This window comes from Lissotriton vulgaris, chromosome 6 (assembly GCF_964263255.1).
Source record: "Lissotriton vulgaris chromosome 6, aLisVul1.2, whole genome shotgun sequence".
NCBI lineage: Eukaryota > Metazoa > Chordata > Amphibia > Caudata > Salamandridae > Lissotriton > Lissotriton vulgaris.
The window spans coordinates 793392417-793417108 of NC_141694.1; positions in this window are offsets into that span (position 1 = coordinate 793392417).

The window sequence follows — 24692 nt, forward strand, 5'->3', positions numbered from 1 at the left end:
TTGGCCCCAAAAGGCAAAATCCCCATGCATTTCCCCAAAAACTTTTGTCAGAAGTATTTTTGCAAAAATTGCTGAAGGGAATTACAGCAAATTTGGCAGGAACCTAGATCTTGGGTCTTGTGCTTTTTGTGATTGTGATTTGGTGTAAATCCATTCAACAGTTTTTAAGAAATGAAGGTTTAAAAATATTTATATATCTGACAGTCTACCTACCTACCTTCAGAGTCTTGCGAGATCGCCTTTTCAAAAATAAAACATTCTGGTTGGCCCAGGTAGCTTTTTTCCTTTGGGCTATCTAGTTCCTGCAGGAGTCATGAGCAAAATGTTTCTGCCAGCCATTACTGGACTCTGGAACTTAGGGCCTGATCTTTGTAGGATTACCGTCGTCACTCCACGGCGGAGTTTCCAAGTACTCCATCAAGTTGACGGAATCCTGCACGCCCTATTAGATGTATGCAGGCTGAATCTCCACCCGTGTTGACAGATTGTTTCCTGTTGGGTAAACAAGTCGCTGCTGCTCAGGGAGTGGACTTCTCTGCTGGCTAACATTACTCCATCACCATCAGAGTGTTGGTATTCAGGTTGGTTTTTTTCACCCTCTGTGTCTTGTGCATTTCTCATTTTATTTTTGATTTACTTGTGAGTTCACAATTTCATTTATTTTAATTTCATTATAATGGTAGGGAGAAGAAATCCCTGTTTTATAATTTTACATTTCTTAAATGTCATTATTACACACACAAATGCATTGAACATGGGTATGCTATTGCTTGCGAGAGACATTTAAAAATGCATGAGTTCATAGCTATTGTAAGCAGACAAGACAAAAGGTAACAATCAAAAGTGGAGCTTACTTTAGATTCCGGCCATGATGTGGTTGATTTTCTTCGTCACCAAGCAGCAGCAGCTGAGTCAGGACTTGAAAGATCAGGTTCATGGTGGAAAACAAAGTGTAAAAGTGAGAAAAGGTGAGTTTCTGTCTTATATCCCTTTCTTTTCCCACCACGGTCACGTCAGCGTGAAGGCACATCGTGATTGGCCCGGCAGGCAAACCTGCTCTGGCAGCCGCTTTTGCCTGTGGCGTACTTGACCTGGGCGAACATACCTGGCAGAGTCTGTGGCACTCCAACGGTCTTTCATCTATCGACCCACCAGCATCTAAATAGAGCGGGTGGACCGCCTAGTACACGGATGGGAAATCTGATGGAAAAGCAATAGCGGAACCATTACCGCCAAGATCTAAATCAGGCCCTAAGTCCCTTGTCCTGAAGTTTAAAAACAATATATAAGGCAACAGGGTAGGGAGACCCAGCACCCTTAGGCCCTTTGGAGGTTCATAAACAAACAGTGGTTTATACTGTGATCCAGCAGGACACCCACTAGTTCGTGCCAACAATAATAATAATAATTGGCAGCTGACACTTTTTTAATATATGGGGAGGGGGCTTGAGTAGGGCCCCCCTCACCAAGACCATTTTGGGCCCTGGGGACCTCAACCCCAGGACCAGTTATATTAGTTAAGGGTAGGGGGGTGCACAGCCCCCTCCCCGTGCCTTGAAAGACATGGAGACCCCATCTCCTGGGCCGTAGGGAATTTAAAAGCGGGGGCTTTATAGGCCCCAGTGACCCCATCCCTCGGGGCTGGCTCAAGTACTAAGTCCTGGGAGGCCCACCCCTAAAACTTAGTAGTTTCCATAACTGCACTAGCGCTGGCAGGGAAACATGTGTTTGCTCCCGTCTGGCAGAGGCATTCTTAAATCTCCTACTAAGCGGGAGAAAACATGTATGTCTGCTACCAGCCTGCGGGAGATTTAAAAAACCTTCCGCCGGATGGGAGCAGGCTTGTGTTCTGTTTCCTTGGAAACAGAACTCATAATGCTGTTGCCTGAAGGGAGCAAAAGTAAATAGATGCTCCCCGTGAGGGGAGTAATAAAGGGTCTCGTACCTTGTGGAGGAATGCCAGGAGGCCCCCTTCACAGCACCCAACGTGTGCTCTGTTGGCACACCAGGCAGTGCACCCATCTCCAAAGTCGGGGGATGGGGTTCCCAGTGCAGAGAAGTCTCTGAAAGGTGGGCCATGCAGCCCACTCCCCTTGTAAACAAAAAGCAGCCCCAAGGATGGGCCCTGTGGGCCTATGAAGGCTATGAAAGCGTGGCAATGCAGCTCACCTCCCCTTTTGTGTTAAATTCAGCTCTAGGAGATGGGGACCCTGGGCCCTAGTAAGGCTCTAGGGGGCCATGTGGCTCCCCTCTGCTTTTTAATTTGCTTAGCCAGAGGACATGGTGTCCCCGGGGCCAAATAAGGCTTGGCGAAGGAGCTGCATGCCCTGTTCCCCTTAGATTTTGGTCTCGGAGGATGGAGTCATCAAAGCCCATGAAGGCTTGAGGGGAGGGGGTGCCCTGCGACCCCCCCTTCCCTTTTGTATTGTATTTGGCTCAGGGGGATGTGGTCCTGGGGCTTGTTTAGGCTTGACGAGGGGGATACATGCCATCCTCCCCTGTTTAATTGTATTCAGCTCCGGGGGATGGGGTGGCTGGGGACTTTCAAGGCTTGAGGAGGGGTGTCCTCACTGCCTCCTACCTTTTTTATTGTAATTGGCCGAGGGATGGCATTCTAGAGGCCAATTAAGGGCTGGGGAGGGGTGCTGCATACCCCTCCTCTAAATATATATGTTTTGGTTTCAGAGGATGGGGGTACCCTGGGACCAAAGGCCAACCCTCTGCTGTGCACGGCAAAGGCTGTGTGTGGCATGGGTTTGGCAGCCTGCTGGTGATTAGCAACAAAGTTTGGTGGCAGGCCAAGCCCTGTGAAAAACTCCTGACTAGGGACGGCAAAATGCTGTGTGCAGCGGAGGATTGGCTGCCTCTAGAGAATTAGACAAACCTGTGGCTAACCCGCACACGACCAAAGGCCATGCGTAGCGTGGAGTTCGCTGCCTCTGGGTGGCTGCTTGCAGGGAGTTGGATGCAGGCCAGGCTGAGAGTTGAGCCCTGTGGCCAACCACACACCGCGCAAAACAAGAGACTGTGCGCAGAATGGAATTGGCTCCCTGCAGGTGTGTTGGCTGCCTCTGGATGGTTTGACCACAAGGCCAGCAACCAACCTCGCATTGCATACAGCCATAGGCATGCAAAGTGGAGGGTTTACCTTTGGTATGGTAATAAAACAATACTTTATGTTAAAAAAACTAGAAATTAACTGAAAAAACAAAGGTTAAAGTAAAATTATAGTTAGGTGTGATAAAATTATCTGTTTTTGTTTTAAAAATATCCTAGAAAATCACTGAAAAAACACAAAGGTTAAAGTGACATTAGGTGAAAAGCTCATTAACTCTTTGTACAAAAAAAAACAGATTTGAGATGTCATCAGTGATGTCATTAATGATGTCATAGAACATGTCATAAGTTATGTAATATGTAAGGTCAAAAGAAGTGCATGGTGGGGACTCAAGTTATTGTTAGCTGTACTAACTATAAATGGAGAATTTCTGTGCTTTTTTTAGTTCAAAATATTAATGTTTTCACTGAGATATTTACCTGACTATAACATAACCTTTGTTTTTTTCAGTGAATTTCGACATTCTACCATGCACAGTGTTCTCATAAAGTATTTCATTACACATGACATCATTCTTGTTCGGAATGCTATCATTTAACATACTATACGTGATGTAATATAAAAGGGTATAAACAGTGCATCAAGAAGGTGCTAGTTATAATTTAATGTAGTGTGACTTCCGAGTTCACTACACTGTATACTGGGGTGCACAAGTTATAGGATGTTTCAAACGGGGAACAAGTTATAACAAGGCTCATTGAATTATGCAATTGTGCAGCCGCTGCGATTTTCACATAATTTGCTACATTTGCCACATAATCCATAATTTTCTGAATAATCTGCAGATTTTAACAAAAAAACTATTGTTTCTAACTCACAATTATCAAAACATGCTGCGACACGTGTTGCTGTACAGGGGAAGGCCTTTTGCACAGTTAGACTGGTCACCTTTCTGTTGCTTATTGCTATATTTGAGTGTTAAATGGATACTAATGAGGTGTAACCTATGTCCAGACAGTGTTTCCAAGTTTAAAAATGATAAATAATTAATTTATACTTTTGCTAAATGTGCTGCTTTATGCCGCATAATTTGCCTTTATTGCCACATAATTTACTCAACTCTGCCGCATAATTTGTCCCTCTCCTGCTGCAAAGTTCCAGTGGCCCGGGTTATAACTATACATTACAATTATAACTTTAAAATTGTAAAAGTTTGCGTGGTTTAAGATGGTTTTCTACAGAACAAATAAATGGTGTTTTCCAAACTATAACTTAGGGGCCGATTAGGATCCTCCGGGCCGACGGAAGCCACCGCCGGCCTGGAGGATGCGGATTCACCGCCGCGGCCACAGAATACACCCACCGCCAGATTAGGATGGCGGTGGGATTCCGGTGGGACCAGCGGCGGACGGCAGGTCCGTCCGCCGCTGATCCGCGGGGTGTGGAGGGCCATTTGGTGGTGGTGTCTGCAAGACACCGTCAGCCAAATTAGGATGTGCATCGCCACATGCTTTTCCACAGCGGCTTTTACGCCGTGGAAAAGCATGTGGTCTTTGGTGTTTGGGGGCCCGTTGCGGGCCCCCAGGGTGTCAGGGGTGGGGGGTGCACATGGGGGGTACCTATGGTACCCCCCAGCATTTACACAAATACACATATGCACAAAGCGGCAGGTACCGCACAGTTTCTGCCACTTTATGCATGTAAATGTAAAACATGCATTTTTAACCTTGCGGCGGTTGCTGCTTCAAGCAGCACCCGCCGCAAGGATAAAGATACGAGATGTGACCGCCAGGGTGGCGGTCACATCCTAATTGCACCGGAGGGACCGCCGCTGCCCCTGCGGACGGTCCCTCCACCTCGGGGTGGCGGACGGACGCAGGTCCGTCCGCCATCCTAATAGGCCCCTTAGTTTTAACCTTTGGTTTTTTGATGGAATATATCAGTCAGTCAAAATAGCTTTATTTCGATAATACATATCCTAAAAGCTCCGAATTCCAGCGTAAAAAATTGTACAAATAAGATAAAATGCATTTTCACATTAGACAAAACACCATAATCATTGATCTCATAGGTTCATTAAAAAAAGAAGAATAAATAGATAAAAATAGCTATTACAATATAAAAACCGTGCAAAATGTAAAATCAGCCGGCACATGACCACAGTGCAAATTAAGAATTAGCATTCAAGTTTCTCAGTCTAATGCTCCATGCCCATCTAAAGAATTTGGCCAGTCTACAACCATAAAGTTCCCGTGCATCAGCTCTCAGAATACGCAAAGCAGCATGATAGCTACGGGTGCCCAGTTGGTTACAAATTGGTTTAAGCCAGCGTTCTCTCGGTACTCTGTAAGCTGGGCACGCAAACATGATATGCGGAATTGACTCGAGAGTAGCCTCACAACTTGGACAGGAAGCAGGTGTCTGATAAGGGGGCCTCCATTTCGCAGTTTGTTCTCGTGTGGGGAGTGAGCCTACCCTGAACTCAAAGTACAGGGCCCTATTGTATGGTTTTTGTATAATGTCTAGGTAGGGTTCTAAACAAGTGGAGTGTTTGTGCTGCATGAACTCCTCTGTCAATCTGCCTATTTTGGGATTAAGGAGGCCATTCTTTTTAACCCACAACCAGTATGCCTTCTTGATTTTTACCTTTGATGGGTAGGTTCTATTTTCCCATGCCTCTCTGAAGTCAAGGTCAAACAAGAGTTTTTTAACATCTTTTAACCAACCGATCCTGTGCCACCCGTCCAGGTCCATTATCTCACTTAGCCCTGCTGCGTATTTAGATAACTCTGGTGTCTGTCACAGGCGGGCCCACAGCAGAAGGGGGCGAAGTCTGGCAATGTCTCTGAACGCGTGGCAACCTAGATCGTACAATAGGGGCTTAATAGAAGTCCTTTGGGGGAGCGTCATCAGGTCTTTTATGAATTGATTTTCTGATCTGGTGATTTGTTCTACATTGGTGAAGCCCCAAAGTTCGGCACCATAAAGGGCCGAACAAACTGCTCTGGCCTTGTATATCGTGAGGGCGGGGGCAATTGGTCTGCTCGATGAGGAGCGATGTTCTTTTATTAATGCCATACAACCCTTCTGTGGTTCAAGAGCATTTTTTGGATGTGGGACCTCCAAAGCATAGAATCAGTGACATGAATGCCTAAATATTCAAATGTAGTAACCCTCTCTAATGGGACTCCATTTAATGAAGGTGAACCCCTGGATGGCCTTGATGGATTCAATATTAGAAACTTTATTTTTGAAGTGTTAATGATCACCCCTCTTGTGGAGCAGAATGATTGAAAGCTATCCAAAAGTGTCTGCAGGCCTTTCGGGGTCTTTGAGATGAGGAGGGTGTCGTCAGCGAACAGGAGTGTAGGAATTCTTTCGCCCGCCAGGGCGGGAGCATCAGATGGTATTCTTTGTAGATGCTCAACCACCCCATTCACATACAAGGAGAATAGGGTGGGAGCTAATACACAGCCCTGGCGACACTCCTGTTCACTGGAATTCGAGAGGTTTTCTGTCCCTGAGAACCCCATCTCACTTGGGCATAATTGCCATCATGGTGGTGAATTAGCATGTCTAAGATGTTCCTAGGGACCCCCTGCTCAGCCAGGACCCGCCACAGGTGCTCACGAGGAACCAGGTCAAAGGCAGTCTTTAAATCGATGAAAGCAAGGTAAAGACTGCCTTTGCCTGGATCACTGACAAAATATTGACCTACAAAATATCGACCTACAGGAATATCGATGCAGAAATATTGAAGGCAAGAATATCGACATCCTATCTACAACATGGTAAGTACAAAAATATCGAAAAAATATATAGATGTTAAAAATATCGATGTTAAAAATATCATTTTTTTTCCGTAAAAATATAAATGTAACATAAAGTAAATAACACTAATAAATAAAATCAACATACTTAAAAATATCTAATAATGTTTTAAATTAATAAATAATACATATATAATAATAATACATTAATTAAACATATACAGAAAATATATAATATATATGTACTTAACAATAAGTTGTAATAATTATTTTAATAATTTATAAATGAATAAAAAAATTATACATTAAAAATACATTTACAAACAAAACAAAAACATAAATAAAAAGTCAAGAATTATGTTTAATAAATTAAAAAAATTAAATATACTTTTAATATTTTTTAAATTAATTATATAAAACATTGGATAGCGTAGGGGTAAACATTATTATTCCAACTCTAAAAAGTGCAACAGTAGGGAAAGCGTTGGATAGCATAGGGGTAAAAATTACTATTCCAACTCCAGAGATTGCAACAGTAGGGAAAGCGTTGGATAGCGTAGGGGTAAAAATTACTATTCCAAATCCAGAGAGTGCAACAGTAGGGAAAACGTTGGATAGCATAGAGGTAAAAATTACTATTCCCACTCCAGAGAGTGCAACAGTAGGGAAAGCGTAATGGTAAAAATTACTATTCTAACTCCAGGGACTGCAACAGTAGGGAAAACTTTGTATAGTGTAGAGGTAAAAATTACTATTCCAACTCCAGAGAGTGCAACAGTAGGGAAAGCGTTGGATAGCATAGTGGAAAAAAATTACTATTCCCACTCCAGAGAGTGCAACAGTAGGGAAAACGTTGGATAGCATAGAGGTAAAAATTACTATTCCCACTCCAGAGAGTGCAACAGTAGGGAAAGTGTAATGGTAAAAATTACTATTCTAACTCCAGGGACTGCAACAGTAGGGAAAACTTTGTATAGTGTAGAGGTAAAAATTACTATTCCAACTCCAGAGAGTGCAACAGTAGGGAAAGCGTTGGATAGCGTAGTGGAAAAAAATTACTATTCCCACTCCAGAGAGTGCAACAGTAGGGAAAGCGTTGGATAGCGAAGGGGTAAAAATTACTATTCCCACTCCAGAGAATGCAACAGTAGGGAACGCTTTGGATAGCGTAGGGGTAAAAATGACTATTCCCACTCCAGAGAGTGCAACAGTAGGGAAAGCGTTGGATAGCGTAGGGGTAAAAATGACTATTCCCACTCCAGAGAGTGCAGCAGTAGGGAAAGCATTGGATAGTGTAGAAGTTGAAATTAACATACTTATAAATAATTGTTATAAATAAAATATTTACAATTTTAATTTTTTAAATAACTCTACATCATTTGCAAATACCCATTAATAATTACTAAAAACATAATTACAATTATAATTAATTAACAATAAATTTAAATTAAATACCAATAAATATTAATTAATAAATATAAATAACCAAATAATATTGAACACTAAAATATTTTTCAAAACAAAAAACATATTAATAATTCAAAATTGATGAACAATTAAAAAATGGTAAACAGTAAATTTATTTTTAAATATAAAGTATTTTTATAAAAAAATAATTACCAATTAATAAAATAAATTTCCAATTAATAAACAATAATTGACAATTAAAAAAATTATTTACCAATTAAAAAAATTAATTACCAATAAATTTTTTTTATTGCCAATTAAGAAATGTAATTACCAATTCCAAACCTTAATTACCAATCTAAAAAATGTATTGCCAATTAAAACATGTAATTACTAATTACAAACCTTAATTACCAATTAATAAAATTAACTACCAATTAAAATAATTAATTACCAATTAATAATTAATTAGAAATAAAATAATTATCAATACCAATAAAAAATAAATAATTACTTAATTACAATTAAATTACTTCCCACCCAATTCCCCTATAAATCCACATCCCGCTACAGAACTTAAAGGCAAAAATTTATTAAAATGTATTTACAATTACTAAAATTAATAATTTCTTTACTATAATTAAATTACTTCCCACCCTATTCCCCTATAAACCCATGACCCACTCCAGTACTAAAACATAAAATTAAATTAAAAATACAATTTTTAATATATAACAAATAGTGCACATATAATTTAAAACAAATAAAATACTTAACAAAAACATAGAACACATACATATAAAATACATAATAAAATACATAACAACAAACAAATATCAATATTAGTAACATCGAAATTAGTAACATCGATATATTTGATATCGATATTACTAACTTCGATATTACTTACATCGATATAAAAAAAATCGATATTACTTACCTTAGGGTCGATATTCTGTCCAACGATATTCTTGACCATGATATTCTTCAACTTCGATATTTACAACTCGATATTACTGTAGGTTGATAATAGGAAATCAATATTTTGACTGTGCACCCCTTTGCCTATCTGGACCACCTTCCAATAAAGGAGGAGTTACCTGAATGCCTTTTCGATCGTCCCAGTACCTGCCCTGAATCCGGCCTGGTAATCGGAGAGGACCTTGTGCTCGTCGGCCCATGTCAGAATCCTCTCTAGCACCACCCGGCCAACAACCTTTTGAACAGAGTCTATCAAACTTATGGGACGGTAGTTGGCTGGGTCGTCCCTGACCCCCTTCTTAAAAATAGGTACCACCTCAGCCCCCTTCCAGGAGTCAGGGATGGGGCAGCCGTTGTTAATGGCGTTAATTAGAGGTGTAATAAGTTTTGTTCACTTTGCAGGTTCGGCTCGGAGGAGGTCTCCAGGGAGACTGTCGGGCCCGCTGCCTTTGCTGGAACTATTCGTTGGATGGCAGTTTCTACCTCCGATTCCGAGAAGGGATCACTGTTAGAAGCCCCAGAGCCTATGCTGAGATCGATAGTTGGGCCTTCACAAGGGGTTTACTCTGCCTCAGAGTAGAGTTTCATAAAGTGACCGTACCAGGATTTACATGAAATATTATTGGTGATTAGCTCTGAGTCAGGCCCGGTCTTATTCCTGACCAGGTTCCAGAAATGGTTAGCTTCTCTTTCCATACTGGTTGCCTTTAAAGCTTACCAGTGTTTTTCATCCGATTCTTTCTTGGCTTTGGACACTGCCAACTTATATTCCCTTCTTGCTATTTGGATCCTGGGGGATAACTTGCTTTTAACAACCGTAATCAGGGCAGATTTTTTTTGTTTACAAGTTTTCGTATACCACATATCGTTAGGCTTCCTGTGCGAGGTAGGGGGCCCACTGCAAGAGGTCGTATAAAAGAAGGTTCCCAACATGCTAATAGTTTTATCATAGATTAAGGGTATCTTCAGGGTACCATCAGGTTCAGCAAGAACCTCATGCTTCTCGCTTGATGCCTCTTCCAGTCTGTCTATTGCCATACAATTTTGTTTCATCTAAGGCAACTCTGTGCCATTTGAGGAATCTTCCACAATTCGAGGGGGTTACTTCCCTTATGGACATGGAATATATATATATATATATAGCCTACAGTTATGAGAATTTGCATATGGGCAGGTGAGGAGATGGTGATCGTTCAAGAATATGCACAAGAATACTGGATACTGGGGATTCTTTAAGAAGGATCTATGACATTGCATGGGAAGGAGGTTACGTCCTCATTACGATGGACGTAATGTGTCTCTATAGCCAGGGAGAAACCGGGGTTGTGGGCCAGTGGTATGTTAGGAGAGGGAAAGGAAGTGAGTCCCCGACTGACTACTAGCCTATCCCATATATCCAGGACCATTCTGGTGGTGGATAGTCAATGCGCAGCCGTGAACTCCTTGGTAGCCAGTCCAGGTTCCAAAGGGGGTGACATGCTACTGCCCTATCCATGTGAAACCAATGTTTCTCACTTTCGCAGACTAACCACTCCTAGATGTAACATAAGTGTGCCGCCCAGTAATAAACAAGGAAATTGGGACAGGCTAGTCCCCCTCAGTCTCTCGGCAGCATTAAAATCTTGTCAGAGAATCACAGTCTACCCTTGCCCTAGATTAATGCATTAACATCCTTCTGAAGGCTTACAATATCTGCTTGGGAGAAAGGTGTCGGAAGTGTGTGAAAGAGGTAAATGACCTTTGGCAGTATGTACATTTTCCTGCATTAAGGCAACCCAGCCATTATATGGAAATTATTTCCAGCGCCTTAGATCTTCCCTGACGTATAGTCTACAATCTGCCCAGTTGGCCTGAGACCAGAAGTCCAGATTGGCAGTCACGTTGAGGCCCAGGTACCAAATCAAGTGAAAAGCCCATTGGAACGGGGTAAGAGAGCATAGTTCAAGGACCTTGTGAGGGGGAAGTCTTAGGTTCAATGCCTGCCATTTTATTACCATAATTTTAAGTCCAGAGACACGCTTAAACTGAGAAAGCAATGACCTCAGGAAAGGAGCTCCCAGGATTTGTCAGTGTGAGCAGGAGGTCATCTGTGAATAGTGCTATCTTGTGCTCATTGCCTCCGAATGGTATGCCTTTGATTGTAGCAGAATGGAGAATGACTATCGCTAGGACTCAACTGCCATGGCAAAGAGAAGAGGGGATAATGAGCATACCTGGTGGCTACTCTTTGGCTCTGGACAGGAGGGGCAAGGAGTCCATTGATTCTGATTTGTGCCGACAGGGCTACATAAGATTCCATGATACGAGACACCATGACTGGACACAGTCCAATCCTCTGTAGTACCGCTCAGAGAAAGGTCCAGGCCACTCTATCGAATGCTTACTCAGCATCAAGCGAAAGGGAGACATGCTGGGATATTACGCCGCTGGACCTTTTCCACCAGGTGGGCTACACGCCCGGATATTATCTGCCCCTTGAAGATGGCATATGAATCCCACCTGGTCTGGTCTACCAAGCTGGAAAGGTAGCATTCCAACCGATTCGCCAGCAGTTTGGTGAATAATTTAGCATTGATATTAAGGAGAGAGATAGGGCGATAGGAGGGGCAGGTTGACTGGTCTTTCCCTGGCTTAGAAATAAGAACTATCTCTGCCCTGAACATCATGGGGGTCAAACTTGTACTGACACTGAGCGAGTTGAATAACTGAAGCAAGGAGTCTTCGAGTTGTGGTAGAAACAAGCGGTAGAAGGTGACCATGAGTCCATCAGGGCCCTGCGTCTTACCTATCGGCAAACTTTACAGTGCCCTTTGGAGCTCTTCCAGTTGTTATGCATGGAAAAGGTCAAGTGGCGGGCGGGAACAGGAGGCAAGAAATGGATATATCTCCGCCTGGACTATGTCACCTTGGCTATATAGGGCTGTAAAGAAAGTATGGAAGCCCGTTGTTTGTCGGTTTCCGAAATAGACCAAGTGTCCTCTTCAGTTTTGACTTTAGCAATATCGGCACGAGACATGCAAGTACAGAGTCGGCGTGCTAGTAGGAGCTGCTCTTGTTTCCCCCCCTCATAGTATTTTTGATTCAATGTGAGGGGAGAGCGCACAGCTTTGTTCACCCTGAGCACTTTCAACTGTCCGTGGATGGAGGCCAGTCCTCTTTGGCGTTGCGCAACGGTGTTGCATGGTCTTGTTGTTCCAGAGCCTTGATATCTCTGGCTAGTCCGCTCTCTACCAGTTGGACTTCTCATGTTTGGGCGATCACTATGGAGATGATAGAGCCTAAATGCTTGCCTTAAAGGCATCCCATAGGGTTTGACCATTAGTATCAGGAAGATCATTTGTTTTGAAGCAGTTTTTAATTGATTGCCGTATTTCTGCCACATTAACCTGATCTCGTAATATGTGTGGGGGGAGCTTCCAACGTGTTGAGGTGTGGGGGGTCACGCCTATACCTCCCAGGGAGATCTCAAGATGAGCATGGTCTGAGATAGAGATGTCTGAGATGCTTTCCACCTTTAGGGATTGAATGAGTGTCTGAGATAGGAAAAAATAGTATATGCATGAGTACGAATGGTGAAGAAGGTAAAGTCTCTTCCGCCTGGCGCCATATATCGCCATGCATCAACTAGGCCCAAAGCAGTGATATAATTCTTTAGTGCTGCGGACACCCCCCCATGCCCTGCGATCCAATTGAGGGTCCCACACCAGGTTAAAGTCTCCCCCAATGAGCATCGGGCCCACCTCCTGTGAGGTTAGTTCCTTGAAGAGGTTCTTGAGATTGTGTCTTGGGAGTGATTAGGGGCATAGACATTAATCAGAATAAGGAGTCTGCCATTTAGTAGTAATTTAAGTTTTAAGTAGCGTCTCTCTTTGTCCCTTGATATTTGTGTCCCCTGTAAGTGAAGTCCCACTTTGAGAAGAATAGCCATCACTGCTGTCTTGGATAAAGAGAACGCCCAGTATTGAGTTGGGTATTTGGGATGTGTCATTTGGTATGTGTCAGTGTGTAGGAGGTGAGTTTCTTGGAGGAAAATAATGTACAGATCTTGGATCTGTAGATAGCGCCATACCTGCCATCGCATGTTGGGGGCATTCAGGCCTTTCATGTTAAGTGAGAGATATTTAACCTGAGTCATGGCTATTTGTATAAGGGAGGGTGGGAAGCCATACGTATGCCTTGATCGTCTGCTAGGGGTGAAGCATCTGTGTCATCGGGGGATTCACAATGCATAGTTGTGCATAATGAAAGAGGGGTGCTAGTAAGAACAGTCCTACTTATCTCACCCAGTGTAAGGTATTGTGTCTGTCATGTTGGAGCAGGGTAATAGTGTTATGGTAAACCGTTCACAACCCCCAGGATTTTTAGGGGAAGGGAAGGGAAGGGAAGGGAAAAGAGGCAAGCAAAGAACAACAAGGAAAAAAAAGGCCATCCAGCCTATATTAGTCCATTCCAGTCCTCAATCAATCAGGAGTTTGTTAAAGCGCGACTACTCACCCATGAGGGTCTCAAGGCGCTAGAGGTGGGAGGGGGAGGGGGGTGCAGGTTCCATTCCATCAAGGAGCATCTCTTTGGTATAGACCAGGGTCACTTTGAGAAAAACACTCCTTCTGGGGACCAGTTGAATGGAGTGGAGGGCCAAGCTGGTCTTGCTGCAAGCCGAGGTCTCCCTACCCGGCAGCCAGCCCATAACATCAAAATGCGGGGTGGCCTTATTTCTGGGTCAGGGTACTGTTATCCATTCCGGGCGCAGAGGGATCCAGGGTTGGGCAGAGTTCGGTGTTGGACTAGAGCAGGGGTACTCGCAAACATTTCCTCTGGGGCCAAAAGGCACAGTCTGGGGTATCACTGGGGGCTGCACATATGACCGTAGAGGCGTGGGGGCAGGTGATTCAGGATCAGGGGTGGGGCTAAGCTGAGGCGGGAAATGGCATGTGGGGAGTTTGGTGGACAAATTTGATCATGTGGAGTAAAACTATGCACGTCATTCACAAAGTACTTCTTGACTTCACAATTAGCACAGGGGACTAGCTACAGGAGGACTGAGGATGCTATGAACATTTTCTAAGTAAGCATGTGAAGAGACGAGGACTGACTTGGGCTCAGAGGCAGTTTTATGTTACTGAATTTAAAGAAAATTAAGTAATAAGCTTAGCCAGACTAAAACTTAGATCACCACAGCAAACCACTCATATCTAGACCTGGGCCGAGCTAAAACACTCGGATGTTTAGAAGCTGCTAACTAAAAACCTGCAATAGTGCTTTGAGCTGCTGCAGTTCACCATTTGATTTATAATTTGTGTGACATAGCATGTTAGTGCACTGATGTGGAAACCAGCACTAAAATGTGGTATTACATGAGAGGACAAGAAAGTCTGAGCTGAAAGATTACTTTTTTACAAAAATATCAGGAACAATATGTGAGGATGACAGCCCACTTGGGCTTCATTGTGTTCTGGGAGACATACAACAGAACAATACTGATACCCTTAAATACAAGTTTAGTCTACCTGTAAGGTCTTGATACCACTGACTGTCCATATTTTTCTGTCATTACTTGAGCGTTTGATAGGATCGCATGCACATCCAAGCAGCCTTTTGTCCATGAATTATGTTTTTTAAGAGGCTCCACATTTTTTGGGTTGATTGCTTTGATTCCAATTTTGGTACTGTCTGCTATTTCCTACCCTTAATGAATTCAATTAGGGTTATCTGATTATTGGGACATGGTGAACCATTTCAATTATGTGCTATACCTGTGTGAGTGTGTCTTTTCTTGTTGTTTATTGCATACGTCACTTTTGACTTCACGTCACAATATTAAAACGAGCGAAGGATGATGCTGGTTGTTGTAAGAAAGGCCGCTTCCCTGGCTGAAATGTGTTAATCTGAGAAGTCACGCACTGACAATAAACTTCTTTGGAATGTGGACCCGAGCTGTGTCGGAGCTCGTTTCTGATGGGATTTGATGGGTTTTTAGGCGGGGGTATATGTGTATATGAAACATATATATGTCAAGTAGAAGAACTCTGTTTTACATTTAGATTGGCTTCACATTGTAACAAATGTGCAAACTAACAGATAATATACTTGATTTTAGCCTAAAGTCCAAGTTATGCACTATAGAGCTAAAGCTCCAGCTCTAAGTGTGCTTAAGTGAATGATAATCTGTAGTGGCGGTTCATGATAGGAATGCCCCCTAAAACTTATTGCAAGTTCATAAAACCTTTCTGAAGGCAGTGCTTTAAATGTGAAAAAATAAGTGCAGGTGCTCATTAAATTGAGCTAGGGGTGTGGCTAGTGGGCGGGGTTAGAGGCGGAGCGAACGTGATACAAAAACACCACTATTGAGTATTCATTTTGCCCTTTCATTTCCTGGATGGTGCTCTCAAACTTTCCATATGTGCAGATTAATAGCTAAAACCCTGAATGTGCCAAGCCATCAACAGTACTGTTAGCACTTTCAGGCTAATAATCAATGTGCTCTAGGGCGAGAGAGACTCTGGCACTTACAATGGTTGCGGGACAGAGAAAAAATGAGAAATGTATCAATCTAAAGAAAATGTGTTAACTAATTACACAAAATGAAGGCCAAACACCAAATGTTCATGTTTCCTTGTTTTGTAATATTTACAGCTTCTTAAAATAATAATTCTAATGTTCCTACTTGCTTGCATCTGGCACAATCCTTATATATACAAGAGTGTGATCCAGCGAGGCTCTATCCGAACCTTTAATACTCATTTCACTTAACCCAGATGCAACCACTATTTACTCATCGGTGGGGCCCATAACACCGCAAGTCACACACACACACATACACGTTATATCTGAATCAGTGAAAAAGAGGTAGAGCTGCCGGTTAGTGGGGTACCTAGGATTTATACTATATACATTTACTTCATTCTATATGTGCTAACATGTTATCTAGAAAACCCTACACCAAGGCACTCCACTATTTGGTCAATAGATCATCTAGAAGAAGTTAGTTGATCAAGACCAGCTGAATCATAGAAATTCCTATAACATTAGCATTTTATTCTGTCATCACATTTAAATTAAATAAAACACAACTCAAGTTTGACATTTTAAGTTTAGCTTTATCTATTCATTTAGGAAACAGAATATTTTGTTTATTTAGACAAATAAAATGTAACCATTTATTTAGTACATGTTAAAAGAAAATGAAAATTAGAAATTATATTACCTAGCTCTGTTACAAAGACATAACAGAGTTGCACGAGTCTCAATCTGCCTCTCTATTCTCCTCAACGCATGAAAATAAAATCTCTGCATTTGGTCATCTTCATTGCTCCAAAAGTTAAAGTCCAAAAATATTTTAAAGTCTCTAGCACCATAAAAATAGTTCAAACCGACAGCATGTCGTGATGCAAAATAATTCCAAGGACCAAGCTTCTTTACCCTTTTTGAAAGATCTTTTATTTTTCTCTAACTATGCGCCTAAAATTGAAACTTTTAGGGTCCATAGTTCATTCTGAGTGGTCCCTTAGTGGGGTGACAACAATCACCACATCCATCCGGCAGAACCGGTTTTCCAAAATGCACAGTCATTTCACTCTTTCCCATAGATGTCATCTCCATTTTTTATTTTGTCATTCAGTTTACTCATTACATGGCTTTCCATTCCCACATTTTCAGATGCAAAACAACTCTTGGCAACCTCTTTCATTCCTGGGTCAAGCTGGCCTTGACATTGGTCGCTTGATGTACCAAGCACTTCTGCTGAGTTTGTCGTCTGTTCGTGCACATGTGCCTAACCTCTCAGCTTCAGACCAACGCTAACATTGCAGTCAGCAGCCATTTACAGAGCCCAGGCCACATAAACCTCAATGAGAACAAGTGCGAAAACAAACAAAAATAAAATGTTAAAATATAGAATAATTGTTTTCTCTGTTAACCTCCAACTTTTCTAATATTCCCATTAGTAAATTACCTAGCTGAAGCACACACACATATAGTGTTTTCGACTTACCTTGTGTATTTGATTTTCTTTTGCCACAATAGAACATTCACATGAAAGCAAAACAAACGTGCAGTTTTCGTAATTAAGCACTATATTAGTATGACCTGTTCACAATTGTTAATAAATTAGTTATTTTGCAAATGGCAGTTAATACCCACATGTAATATTAATGTCTAAATGCACTTTTGTTGGTTAATTATTCATGCTTCAAACGATTAATTTGATTATAGTTATGCAAGTGTAACTATAGGGGGTATACAAAAATTTCTCTCTCACCCCTGCTCCATTAGGTACACACACACATACAAGCATTCCTCGCATTTCTTTTAAAAAATGTCCCGATTCTGTTCCTCTGTCGTCACATCTCAAACGTAGTGATCCCTCCCACACTCACCTCTCTCCCGTTTGTAGCTAACTCTGTCCCCTATTGTTTCCTATCACTCTCTACCATCACTCCTTCTATTTCTTTTTTTTTGTGTTCACCTTCACTCACCCCCATTTTCCTTCCTCTCTCCTCTGCAGAAAGCCCCAGGGCCGGAGAGCTTGCAGTGGCAGACAGTGAACACTAGAGGGTCCCGAACGTGTGCAGAGTCCAGCAGGGTAGAGGTCAGGGGGAAGAACAATACTGGCCTCCCATGGGAAAGTCATTTGACCTCCCACCTCACCTGGGTGCCAGGTAGCCCACCATCTCATACCCGCCTATCATGGACTTAATGTCCCCTCAGGTGGGCGGGGTGAGGTGGATTTGCAGGGGAAAAAGAGAGGAGAAAGACAATCAGACCCCACTGGGAGGCCAATTGGTAAAAATGGCCCTTTGTACCAGCGTTCTTCCAAGGCACTAACAAGACGACCCAGCAGCAGGCCTCCAACTGGCCGTTCAGGCCCTACCAGGCAGCCTGCCAGTTGTCACAACTGAATAATACAGACTTCACGGCCAACATGCTGCCACAACCCGTCAGTCAGTTGGCCCTCAGCACCAGTCAGTGCCCACGTTATCAGTCAGAACCTGAGTACCTTTTTCTTTATTCTTGATATTTTAGTATCAGAGTGCCATATTGTTTGACAGTTTTACATAAAATGAAAACATCCTATTTACAAGGAGAGCTCCTATCATCAAAAATGAATGTGTGAATCTATATACAAGGAAAACAGTGGAAAGAGTAGTTAAGTATAAATAGAATCTTCTACATTCGTACCGCAATTGAAAAACTTCACATACCGTGTCACATTCATAACCAACATTCATTCAAGGAAAAAAGTGTAAAAAGAAAAAGAGAAAAAATTATGTGGGTGTCCCTCACCTACAGATCTAACAGGTGGGGGAAAGTTGTCCCTAAACTAGTTAATCAATTTGTTTACACAATTAAACAAAAAGGCCATCAAGAAAAGTTTAATTCTTTATATTTTTGAAGATATACACATATGTATTTGATTAGCCTAAAAAAAGGGGGGTCGACGCGTTTCAATTCCCCTTAGGTATGGGGATTATCCTCAGGACCGTGTGAAGAAATATCTGAAAGACAAAAATGACCATTCTTACTGTCTTATCCTACTATGCTACCTTCAACTATAGCTCAGCCGCTCCAACACTCATGCTGTACCTGTTAGATTTTGAAGTCCATTTTGATTCTGTTTCTGTGGAGATTGATGAAATGGGCGAGCCCATTAACTGCAGTTTTGAATTTCAGAATCAATAGTGCCTCTCTTTTTGATAGTTTGGCCTCCAGGTCCCCGCCCCTCGGGTCTGACTCAATTTTTGAAATAACTGTCCTTTTCAAATCATTCTCAGTATGTGTACAATCAATCCAGTGTTGTACTAAGGGTGCTGTTAGTAAATTTATTCGGATTCTCAATTTATGTTGGGTAATACGTTGTCTAATTTCTTGATTTGTTTTGCCGATGTAAAGTTTTTTACAGGGGCATAGGATCCCATAGACGACGTATTTTGTTTTGCAGTTTGTAAATTTTTCATGTTTCCAAGACACTCCGTCATGTTGCAAAAGGTCTCCTTCTATAGTTGATGGGCAACAGATACATGTCCCACATTTGTGGTGTCCCACAATTGGTGGCAAGTTGACATAATCCCTTAGGGTTTGATTCTTTGTTTTTGGCAGTGCAGCTCGTACAATCTGATTCGAAATGCTCTTATCTTTTTTGAATGCGAACAGTGGTACTTCCGTGAATTGAGTGTCGAGATCTTTTATTAAGTGCCAATTTTGCTGAATTGCTTTTTTTAGCCAATTTGATGTAGGGCAGAATGTTAATACACAAACTATACGATTTTGGGTCTTTTTCTCTTTTTTCGACAGAAAAGTTTCACATGGTGTCCACCAGGCTATCTTCATTGCATGCTTCAAGAGTCTAGAAGAATAGCCTCTTGTAAATAGTCTCTCTCTGAGGGCCTTGGCATGTTCCATATATTCGTCCTTGAAAGAACAGTTCCTTCGGATTCGAAGGAACTGCCCTAGCGGCAAGTTTTCCTTTAGGCTCTGCGGGTGATTACTGGTAAAGTGTAAAGCCTTGTTTCTGTCAGATTTCTTTTTGAAAAGTGTGGTGACCAAATTCCCATTTACGCAGTAGACTTCTACGTCTAAGAACGCCATTTTTTCTTTAGAGTGTTGTAAACTGAACTTGATGTCTTTTGTCCGATTGTTTAACCATTCATGGAAAGATAAAAGTTGCTCTTCATTGCTAGTCCAAGTGAAAAAGACGTCGTACATGTAGCGGATACATCCGCCTATCCACTGTTTAAATGGGTTGTTCTCATATATAAACTTTTCTTCAAAATGACTCAAGTATAACACTGGTAATTCTGGGGCGAAGGGACAGCCCATTGCAACTCCTTTTGTTTGATAAAAGAAGTCGTCCTTGAATTTAAAGTAGTTTCTTTTGAGAGCCATTTTTGCTAATTCCAAAATAAACTCAGTAGGGATTTTCATTGGCCTGTCTCTGGTGTTGAGAAAGAATTGTAGGACCTCTAAGCCTTTGTCTTGTGGGATCTGTGTGTATAATGAAACCACATCCATACGTACTAAAAAATCTTTGTTCTCAGTAAATGGAAGGACCTTGAGTTTATTAATGAAATCGGTTGTGTCTTGCAGAAAAGATTTTACGTCTGTCATGAATGTTTTCAGGAAAAAGTCGATGAATTTTGATATTGGTTCAAATAATGATTCGCAACCCAAGATTATTGGTCTACCGAGTGGTTGTTTCTCATTTTTATGCACTTTTGGGAGTAGATAAACAGTGGTATTCTTGGGTATTTCTTTTGCAAATATTCAAACTTTTTTTTCCCAAAGATTCCTTGTTCGAAGCCCTTATTCATTATTGAGAATAATTCTTTTTGTAGATCCAAGGTGAGGTCTTTATCTATTTTCCTGTAGAATTCGTTGTCTGATAGTTGTTTGTTTGCCTCAGCTATATACTGTGTTGTTCCCCATACAACAATGGAACCGCCTTTATCGGCTTGCTTTATTATCACATTGTCATCGTTTTTCAGAGCAAACAAAGCTTCTTTTTGTGCTTTTGTTAAATTGGATTTGACGAAGCCTGTTTTTTATTTTTCTTGTGAGGCTATTGCTTATAACACAGTTTTTTGAAAGGTAATGACCTCCTTGGGCACTTTGTTTGCTGGTGGACAGAAGTTGGATTTCTTTTTAAGTCCTGTGGTTTCAGTGTGTATTTCTACTTGTTTATCTGAAAAAAAGGTTGTAAGGCGAATTTTTCTACAAAACTCTATGAATTCTTATTTCAATCGAACATAGTCTGTGGGTTTTGTTGGTACAAACGTAAGGCCTTTTTCCAAGACACTCATTTCTATTTCGGTTAATATCTTGTCAGATAGATTGTAAATCAGAGATTTGTCTAGTTTTTGTAGTTGTGTCTCCTTGTTGACATTTCCCAAGGTTGTTCCAGAAACCGGGTTTTTGCTCGCGCTTTCGGCTGGCCCGTCCTAAAAAAGGCTGTTGTTGTTGTGGTATTACAAGGAACAAAGGTCCTTAGGGTTAAGAACATGAAAAATTCAATAAAATATAGACTACAGTCAGTGCTATATCAGAAAGTTTTCAGTACCCAGCCGGGCCTGAAAAGTTTTATTCAAAAATAAGCATGGATAAGCAAGACCGCCAGAGGGGTCTAATTCATTAACTGATAGGGTACAAGCCTGTACCTATCCAGAGGACACTCGAACAAGGTTCGTGAGTGAGAAAAATAGGAAAGGAAAAAGGGTTAAAGAATATCAGGCAAAGGGAACGTGGGAGCCAACTGTCCCTTGCATTATTAACACAATTTTAAAGCAAGTTCGGACAGACAATTACTGTAACAAAATTTAACACAATGGAAAAGATTACAGAATTGCTAAAAGTGTCGACGACGTTTCGATCCCTGGCTCCTAGTGAACTGGGATCATCATCAGGACTTTGTATTAATTTGCCTGTTTGTACTTTTGAAGCGCCTGTCAGAGCTGTGATGCTCCAGTAGGTCGAGATTGAGGTGGATTGACGTCAGTGGATTGAAGAATGGTTCCTCGAAATCCTAGTGAGCGGAGGGCTGATTATAAATCTTTTTCAATTGAAGGTATGGACTAAAAATAATCCATACGCGTTATTTAGCAGTCGCTGCTGCCTTGCTCACGAGTCGAGCAGAGATCAGTCGGCGTGCTCAATGACACTATTCCGACTCCGCGAGAATCCGGAAGTGGTTGTTGTTGTGGAGCACCTTGTTGGTAGTATTGTTGAAAAGTTTGCTGATAATTTGGTGGGTATGTTCCTCTCCTTCCAAAGTTTGGTCTATAATTTGAGGTATCTGTTTCACTCCCTCTAGATGACGATGCATCTGAAAATGTAATAAAGTTGTTCCGTGATCGACCTTGATATGAAGAATAAATAAAAAGATGTTTTCAAGATTAAATCAGGACTGAAAGAGTAGTCTATACAGGATAATTGTGGTTCCATTATTCTGTTAAACTAAACAAAATACCGAGCAGTATTGGCACTTTGTTCTGGTGTTTCTATTGGACAGTAGCATGGATGAGCCCACTCCCATGCAGCTGAGTTTCCTTAGTGCTCTTCCTGCCTGTGCTCCTGCTCGTGTGGCAGGTAGAACACTGGTGCCTCTCTTCCCCCTCCTGCATGGAAAGTAGGTAGTGTGCTGCTACCTCATGTATCCAACCCCCCCTTAACCCGGACAGAAACACAGGGGGCAGAAAAGTGGCCCTCCAACGCTCCCAAGGTACTGGCCTTCCTGGGAGTGCAATGCGGAGTGGTAGTGGTGCTTGGCCCGCTTTGCTCCTTCTGTGTTTTTGGAACTGGGATGGGGTCAGAGGACCAAGAACACAGAACAAATCACTTCAAAACACTTCCACTGAAGACTTTTATTGGGAACAGTGATTATTCTTTTTTAATGTGAAATAACTACATGTTCATTCATATCTTTTTGGTGTTTTACAGCTGCTTTCGTTATTAACTTTTATTTATGATACGTCATTTATAAGATAGCGGAACAGTTTCAGCCCCATCCAACAATATTATCTGACCGCACATCTCTTGTGATATGATTTTCAGTTCAGTTCTGAACTTTTCAGCCCAAATACAACAGGTCTCTGCGACATGCTTTAGTAAATTAAAAAATCCCCAGAAAATCTTGCATTTTCTACTGGAAGATTGCCGCAAAACAGTTGTACATGCTACAGTAACATCCAGGTTATATTATGCCAATGCTTTGTATCTTGGCCTTCCTAAATATGCAATCCATCGCCTTCAGATGATCCAAAATGCGGCTGCGAGACTGGTTTGCCGGATTCCATTCCGACAACATGTCTCTCCACATCTACACAAACTCCACTGGCTTCCAGTGGAGAAAAGAATCATATTTAAGGCCATGACAATGGCCCATCGGGCTCTGAACGGAAATTGCCCGAAGTATCTGAAGGAAAGATTATGCCCTTATAAGCAAAACCGGATGTTGCATTCTAACTCTCTTAACTGGCTTCAGACTCCACGTTTTGAGAAATCACGGCTAGGTGGAAGAGCATTTATGGTCAAAACAGCCGCATTGTGGAATGCCCTCCCAGCCTCCTTGCGAAGTGCTAAGTCAGAACTCTGCTTTAAAAAATCCCTGAAGACGTGGCTTTTCAGGACAGCAGCACTGTAGATTCGAACATACGCACTCTTGCCTTTGACGCCTCAACCACCTAGTGTTTCTAGCGCCAGGACACCCCTGTGTTGGGGGTAGCTGTCGTGCTTAATAAATCACAGTATTATTATTATTATTATTATTATTATTATTATTATTATTATTATTATTATGGCAGCCTACCCCATACCTGGTGTAGATTTGAGTGTTCCAGGGATTTGTGAGAGGAACTGTGTGGAAGACTTTTAATGTTCAAAGAAAAGATTGGGTGGCAGTGCTACAGACTCAGGGGCATATTTATGAGGCCCTTGCGCCACCAGAGAGTCAATTTTTGTGACGCTCTTGTGGAACAAACCTTGAAATCATATTATGCGGCCACGCAAAGCCAGTTTGCTTGCCTTTGAATGGCCTCAAAGATATGGAGTAAGGCAAGGCTGTGCAAATCGCTGCGCTGCTTTCTCTGCAGTAGGAAGCTGTTCCATGGGTGTTGAGGTGGGTGTTCCCACACAACACCCATGGAATTGGACGCTTCCCCAGATTTACAAAACCATGTAAACCTGGGGATGCATCAAAACCTTACCCCTCCCCAGATGAGGCGTAACAAGGGCAAATAACTTGATTTCTCTTCGTTTATTTCTCCTTCCATGAGTGCTGCATTCCGCTGCACACATTGAAAGAGGAAAGCACACATGGAAAGAGGAAAAAGCCTCCTAAGATTGTATTTCTGCAGAAAGGGGTACCTTCATGCACAAAACAACCGTAGGAGGTAGCCCTTCCTGCACAAAAACAAGCCTGCCCACAACACACCATAGTGCAAGGGTGCCTGCGTAGGTGCTAGTTTGCAGAAACGTTGCCAGAGCAGGGGGAAAGGGAAGGAATGCACCATATTGGATAAATACTGTGTATTCTGCCCTTTCACTTTGATGTAAGGCAGCACCGCAAGCTGACTTTTTGTGCAGCCCTAGGCCAAAACCTCAGTGTTATGTTTAAAGGCTATTTTAATTTTTATATTTCTAGCTTTATAAACATTACCAGGGCTTGGCACAAACTCCTTACAAACTTAAATGTCACAATTAATTATTACACAGTTTACTACATCTTCCCCCTATCCTAAACAAAACTAACCATGTTTAGCTACTGTCATCATCATCCCCTGCTGACCAACTAGAAGCTGCCCTGGGCCCCACACTCCTTTGAAAGACTCTTGGCTCTCTTCAGCCTCACAACTGCTCCTCCTCCTTTCATGGTGACCCTTTCAAGTGGCCCCGGAGCCCCTCAAGCAGGCTGTCAGCAATAATTCCTTTTCTTCTTAATAAGCTTTTCCATTAATAAACATAAACAGCTTATGCTTTCTGTGGATTTA